Here is an 8,407-nt window from a genome sequence, read left to right as displayed (position 1 = left end):
TTGAAATTTGAATTCAAAATTAGAAAAATGATAAAAATTGAAGGAAAAAAATAAACACAAAGATATTGTACTGAACAAAGAAGTTGGTCCAGGAATAGAAAAAATAAAGTATTGGATATATGTTTTGTAAACTCTAGGTGTTTCTAGTCTAGATGGCGCTCAAGGAATGCAAACAATTATATAGTTATATAAGTATAGACCAAACTTCAACTTCTACTCCTGAAGATGATGGCGTAAGAACATCGATAGATAGGAGTGGTCCGTATTTATTGTGTAATTATTTTACCGTTGTATTCATTTTAATTGTACATATGAGATTTGGTTATTAATATGTCAAACTGCACAATTAATACAAAGTTAAGACTGAAAGTCAGGCATTGAATTCAAACAAGGAAAATGTGTAATTATGCTTATTCAGATGAAATTTCTCAGTCGCATTATGTGCAGTGATGAGATGGTTCGCTGATCCTGTATAGATCATAGTGGTTAATGATTATCACAGTCTGTAACTAAAAGAGAAGTATACAACTTTCTAGGCTTTGCTTCGTATCAGGGAACCTTTGCTGTCAACTTGTCCAAGATAACTGCCGTTACTAAGGCTGACATGTTATTCAGGTGGACAGAAATCTGTGATCAAGCATTTCAGTCATTAAAATGTTCTTAGTTAAAACTTTGATGTTAGCTTATCATCGGCAACATTGTTCTTTCTTTATAGATACTGATACCAGTAAAGGTGTAATTTGTAGTCTAATGAACACGTTGGTGTCCTTCAATTTTGGCATCAAGAAATCGAAAATATATCCCTTGAGACTGACTATATATGCTGCATCATATATCTTGTTCCAGTTACCTATAGTTGATAGCAAAGTACAGTTACACCATCCTAAGTGTGTAACTGCTCATATAAGTGCCACAGGGTTGATGCATACACATTGCATTCATCTGCTTCTAAAGGTCTTGCTGTACTAAAAGTAGTGACAAAGCAAGATCTGCATGCTTCACTTACTCCTTCAAACGTTTTCTGGTTTATAATCCTTACAAGCTGAGATACACGTCCTTTATCCAGGTTATGAACTTAAAAAATGTGTGGGTGGATGGTATGATAAATAAAACAAAAATCCTAACTTTCATACAATTTATTTATAACATAACATATTATTGCAGTTTTAATTATTACCTCACTAAAAGTTTTTTATAACCTTTAATAATTCAATATGTATATATTTAAAACATGGTATACACTATGCGATGGTCAGGATGACTTTGTAGGAAAAGGTAGCGCCCAAAATAATGTTACCCGCTTTCAACACCCACCTCTTAATGCCCTTCCACAGTGTTTCACGTGATTAATTAATTGACGGTCACTGGTCATAGAAGTGTCTTACGGGCCTAAGTTGAAAGGTCACTGGTCAAAGTAGGAAGTGGGTATAACTCAAGAAACAGCTCTTCATATCAACCGTATAGTGGCTGTTGGAGTAAAAACTTCAGCTGAATTTATGTAGTTCTGCAATAGCGGCGGCAATTTATTTTCATGGTTTTCCTCCGTAGAGGGTGCTAGTGCACTTTCTGAGATATACAAGACGTTTGTGTGTGCCCTCCTCCACACTGTGTGTATGTTGTGTTTTAGAAAATTTAATAGCTTTTTTTGGTGTAAGGACGTGGCGCCATCTATGAATATAGTTAACGATAACTTACGCCCAAGAAAATAAATGTTTAATAACAGCAATGATCAGGGATGGAAGGGGTTGTGAACCCCCATTAATATGTCCTTTGTTCCAAACTATCATAACACAAAGTTTGTTTTAGATTGGCCTAGTGTCCTAGTAGTAGTTACATAACGACCGACAGACATAAAGATTTTTGTGCTTTATGTAGAAAGCTAGATAGTATGTCAAGTGGAATCATCACGCTCATGGAACATTTATCTTTTATTGTTTTCTAAGAATATATGTACAGTTCAACAAAATACAGTTCTTATTATTTTAGGCATGCGAACACACTGGTCGATTGTCCTAGAAGAAAAAATATTTGTGATTTAGGGATGTCAAATGCACGGTTTTTTGTACCAGATATTTTTGAAGTGAACACTCCATTATCTCATCTTTGTAAAACGCCTGCACATTTTGCATACATACATATATGCACTCAATATTGCCACGTCCGGTCATGCTCTATCTGGCGACCGTTCATTTTGACAATAGCACTACAAAGTAGTTTCAGTTGCAAAATGCTCAGTCACAAGTGTAGGAGGACGGCGGTTTCCCAGTGCTTATTTCAACAGTTCAATCAGACAAAACTTGGTGGGTGTTGTGTCTGGCAGCTTGACCAATGTGTCTTTGCATGGTATAGCATGAATATCCATTTTGTTCTTCAGCTGTTTGAGGTATCCCAGAAGCGGACTAGCCGAGTGGGAAATTTCCCACCAGGCCAATCGCTATTTCGGTCGGGCTCTTGGACTAAAAGTTTTATGAAAACTAATGGAAGTTATAATTCTAAAGTATCTAACGCAATAAGACTGCTTTCTTAAATAACGTTTGTTGTAAAAATCAAGAAAACTACATAAAACAAGTGATGACCCATACTTGCTTTTAATTCTATTCATATAGAATTTAAACATTGAGCTGGCAACCGGGTTTCTAATCACTCACACACAAACAAAATCAATTAGTTCTGTCGCTTACTAGATATTGTGAAGCAACGTATACGTTTTCATGTTTAAATGACCCTTTCTAAGCCTGCAGGGTTACAGTATGTCACATCTATTTGTTGTGCTCTCACACTTCAAATGTTTAAACTGCAGAAGAAAAGAAAAGTAGTTTGATTTATCGTTTTTATAATATTGTAAGTTGTAAATTTGTTTACTACTTTACAATTACAACATACACTCAGTTGTTGTTTTTGTTTGAAGATAAACACAAAACTAAATGATTTCACGAGTGAAGTGCAAGGGCTAATGAAGTTCATGGCTTCACGAGTGAAAAACAAGCGCTAATGAAGTTCGGAACTTTCTCAGAACCAACACTTTCCAATAGCTATCGCTCGACAGACATCAACATCCTGTCTAATTGTGGCACTAAGTCTGTTTCTAATTATCTTCAGTTTACTTAATCCTTTTACACAACTTATTTGAGTAATAGACAGGGTTAGAAGATATTCGCAGGTTAACCATAAAGTGGCGTAAACAGTTGAGTGTGCTCCACAGCGACATGTCTGCAAACTTACAACGCTAGAAACCGGGTTTCTATACCTGTGGTGGGCAGAGCACAGATAGCCATTGTAAACTTCATTAGCGCTTGCTTTTCACTCGTGAAACCGTGAACTTCATTAGCGCTTGTTTTTCACTCGTGAAACCGTGAACTTCATTAACACTTGCTTTTCACTCGTGAAACCATCTTTCAATGTTGTCTGAAACAGCCTAGATTTAATATTACAATGCAGATTCTAACCAGTGTTGTAAGCTGTCTTTTATTTTATGATTTATATGTTGAACTGCTATGATACAGAAAACGTAATGGAGGTCAGAGTTGTGGAATCAACTTAAGTACACGTGACTTGTGTCGTTTTTCCAGCCGGATATATATCCTTCTTTATTATGTTGCCTGGGATACATTGATAGTTTTGTCATTGATCTTTATTTACTTGGATTTTTACCTACTACGAAATGAACCACTTTGCCTACCACGGCTAGGGTACAAATTGTTACAAGTCTCTTTCTGGATGGTCTTAGTGTCCCAGTTTGATCCACATTCTTTTGTTTTCTAGTGCTGTTAAGTCTTTATCTTGGGAATATTAAATCTCTGATCTAAACACATCTTTATACCTGAACGTGTGTGAATATTTTGCATAGGAAAGAACTGTTAGATATCTTTCCTTAAAGCGTTTGGTAGCATCCAACTACCTACGAAATGCCAAACAGTGTAAACGTGTAGTTTTGATACATCTGTTCCGCCGCAGTTTATATCAGCTGTAGTTATCAGGTAACCCAACTAGAATTATCCTGCATGTGCTACTTGTAGAAAAACTAGGTCTTGTGCTTGAAACGTTCAATTTAACATTTTTTCGTTTCCGTTCTGGTTACTTTTTTAACGTTCTGTAATACATTTTTTTTGTATTGTAGAGTTAATAAAACGTTATATCTCTGAAAATTATCTACAAAAGGCAAATCTGAGGAATAGTTTTCAATGAATTATTGTTATGATGTATAAGCCTTTTACTAACCAGCGTAGAATAATTACATTTTTACATGAAACATAAGTATTAGGCCTATTCCATTTTAAAACACTACAAAAGAAGTGTTATTATATGTCCTTTAATTTTGGATTTTAAGTCTCCAGCAAAGCTTGGAGTAAACAACAAACTTAAAGATTGGTGTTCTAAAATAATTATAGCAATTAACACAATCTGTAACCGTAGCTATCTGAATATGTTAAATTTTATTTCACTCTCTACAGTTGTTATATACTAACCAAACAAAAACAATTATAACATGAAAATACAAAATCATATATATATATCTAATGTGATTTCAAAGCTCTTGATTATAACGATGTTTCTAGACTTCGTATCACACAACATTCGAAGTCATAACAAAAACGAACCATCAGATTTATCTGGTCTATTGTTTAAAATGTCTGATCCGCTTCTGACAGATGGTTTTGTATCTTGATTGTTTTTCATGAACTGTAGGCCGATTCAAAATACTTCTTACAATAACAAATATACGTGGATTTTCTACATCACTCTGATCAAAAACATATAAGTATGCCCTCGCAACTGTGGGGGGTAGAACTTAAGAATTGCCGACAGGGGGAGAGACATACAATTTAATTTGTTTGAATTAAATGGTGGTTACCCTATACTGTCAAGTTAATGATATTAATCAGCCAGAATCGAAACTAAAATTATAGGGAAATAAATTTAGGGACTCATCTTTTGTAGTTACGCTGCTGATGGTACTGTGCCTTCATAACTGAAGACTTATCATATAACACATATGGTTTAAATCAAACCTTCCAAAGCAGTATTTTTTAAATTTTGTATGATGCCATATACCTAAATGGATATACTCATTGTAACATTAACCTGCAATTAATTAGATAACTTTAATACACGCCTAGTTCGTTACAGTTCTTGTAGTTGGTGCAACAGTTTTCATCCAACAGCTTTAACTACGTTCACACTGAACGTAATATATACGTACAAGCATCAGTTATATCTATTTTATGAAGTGTCTTTTGGTACTTAACGATGTCATTGCAGATCTTTCTTGATGTCATCAGGAGGAAATTGTACAATTTGAATCGACTTTTTGATTTTACTGAGCTATGGAGTAAGTTTAGGTATATATGCCGAGTAAAGTAACGTTTGATAACGTTCTTACGTGTGTTAGTTAGGTATGAATTTTCAATTGGTAATGCATCACGTGTGGATAATCGGCCAAATATTTTCAATCACTTAACACTACATGATTGAATATAGTCCTTCCTGGTTTGGAGATATCACATTATAGGTATATACTAAAGGTATCGTATCGTGAAGCCGTGATACGATTGTATCGACACATCGTCCGATACGATTTATATATCTTCACCAAATTTGGCATGCACTTAGTAAACATTAAAAGTATTTTGTACAGAAAAAAAAAATCAGAATTTCCAATAAAGTATTTTTACTACAAATTAATGATTCAGTAAAGGAAGATGAGTATTGAGTACTACATGTTGTCTTCATTTATTTTATCAAAAACATTACATGTAAAGTAACATAACAAATTAACAATAACAAAATAGATAGACAGGTATTAACTTTTTTTATATTTTACTTCTCTTGCCAGCTGACATTTAGTTGATCAAACCTGAGAATTTGAAAAAGCACTGTAAAGTGTGAAGTACTTAAATAAGACAATGTTAGTAATATATATAATAAATTACAGACTTTGTAACAAACCGTTGGTTAAACTTTTGTATCTAGATACGTATCGTATCGACTACCATGATGAGATACGCACCTCTAATATATACCACAATTATAATGTGTTATATGCGACCAATTGAAGGGATCATACAAGCAAGCACTCGGAAATTAAGTGACAACTGGTCCAAAAAGTGATCACTAATACATTATGATACTTATATCTAAAGACTAAAGTTATAATTAGACACATTTCTATGACATTATATTTGCTATTGTTGAGAGAAAAAACAAAGCTGTTGGATTCATCATGTTAAAACAAACCTTTAAGAAAAGACTGAAAAAACCTAACGGACAATTTGTACAGTAAAACTGTGAAGATAACGAAAAGAATGAAGTTAAACTGTGATGCAATTCACAAACGCAAATAAAGATTTTGGTCATAACCGAAATTCTAACATAACGCGCACGCACAATAATTAATTTGCTTAACGATGTGGATCTGTGGATCGGCCATTTTCGGGACCAATGATGTTCTAGTTTGTGTAGGCGAGGCTTTAATGACCTTTTATGAAGCCCATAACTCTAGGCATGTATATAGAATTGGCCAGTTGGCTTTTCATGGTAACTTAGCAATAATAATAATAATTGAATAAATATAATTGTTTAAACATTTGTTTAACAACAAGTAAAAGCTTGGGATGGTCCATTCTTTCATTGGGGTGTGTGTCTGTCAGCCAGAATAGTTTCGGAGAATTACACTCCTCATCAGTGACCCTGGACACTACCACCAACGAAATATCAGACCAACAGCAGTTCAATAATAATCATTATTATTATTACCGGTATTGAAAACCAGTAATAAGTAAATAATTGATTTGTCCCGAAAATGCTGAAGTAAGGCCCCCTATATAAATAAACAGATTGATTCTTGTGTGCGTCATTTGAGGATTTCAATTATGCACCAAAATTTCCACTTACATATGTGCCTGACACTTACTTGTTTCTTCTACTTTTCTTTACAGCCTTTAATATGGCTTTTGTTCTGATTAGGGTGTTTGCCTTGAATAATGTATTGGTATCCAATATTAACAACTAACATAAGAATGATGTTTAAAATCAAATTATACTTATTTACATATATCATAAAGGTGACCACGAGAGCTTATAGCTCTATAATTCAGGGTTCAATCCCCAAAGTGGGCACATCAAAGCACGGATAGCCCATTGCACCTTTGTTCTTATAAAATAAACAAACCTGCATAAATTACTTAAGTTACTTCTAAAGTTACTACATTGTATAATCAATTTAGCTTTTTTTTTACACATATATTTTTTTTTAGGCTTGCTTAGTAATGAAATGTAGTGGCTTAAAGAAAAAATTACTATACACCCAAAGAGGATCAGATTTATACATAACACCATTAAGTTTAGGTGTAAATACTGTATACTACGTACTACCTCATCACATAGCTAACTTACCTGGCTTCAAAGTTCCATTAAAAATTTAATCTCAAGCTTACTTGTCCTTGTGTGTTGCTCCGTGATTCTGTATTTTCGTATTGTTTTTTTTGTTCTTTGATCTTGATCCAGTAGAGGTTATTGTGTTCTTGTTTAATGTTCATGTCATGTTTTCGAGAAAATTACCTGAAGAATTTACGAATTAATATTTGTAATGTTTGAAGGTTGTGTTTAATATCAAAAACACAATTCCCTTATAATACAGTTCGTGTTGATCAGTACAACAACACCAGAAAGTTTGAAACTGCTCTGTTAATGTCCAGATACGGACTGCAACTGGTGTTTAATGATGTGCAAGGATTATAACACCTCAAATAATGAAATAAATAAAGTATACAAATGGGATGTTTCCAAAATGTACAGGATGTTCATGCCTTTCTAACATGATTTACCAGAAACCATTAAATGATTCATGCCATATTTAGAAGTTGTTTTTTGCTCTATACATACGAATTGCAGTCTACATTTTATTGTTTTAATAGCGGATTTTCATTGCTATTATTACTCTTGTAAAAACACTTTCAAAACAGTTGGTATAATTGAAATTATAATGAGTACAGCATTTTATTACAACTTAGATTTTTAGGGGGGGTGATGATAAATAGCTCAAAATCCAGATATTAGTTATTGAACTTGTGGCTCACAAATTAGACTTTATAGGGGTGGGGGAGCTGATTAGTAGCTTAAAATCCAGGTGTTAGTTATTGAACTTGTGGTTCACATAAAAGAACCGCTAATTGTGTTTCTCATATTAAAAGAAAAACGTCCATCTATGATAAATACAGTGATTTTAAATAAATCAGTAATTTACTTAATATACTTATCAAAAGAAAAAAAGTTAGGTTTTGGTCAACTTAAATAAATCAGTAATTTACTTAATATAGTTATCAAAAGAAAAAAAGTTAGGTTTTGGTCAACTTAAATAAATCAGTAATTTACTTAATATAGTTATCAAAAGAAAAAAAGTTAGGTTTTG

The sequence above is a fragment of the Limulus polyphemus genome, unplaced genomic scaffold (assembly GCF_000517525.1).
Source record: "Limulus polyphemus unplaced genomic scaffold, Limulus_polyphemus-2.1.2 Scaffold4223, whole genome shotgun sequence".
Lineage (NCBI taxonomy): Eukaryota > Metazoa > Arthropoda > Merostomata > Xiphosura > Limulidae > Limulus > Limulus polyphemus.
Note: the sequence above shows the minus strand (reverse complement) of the source record.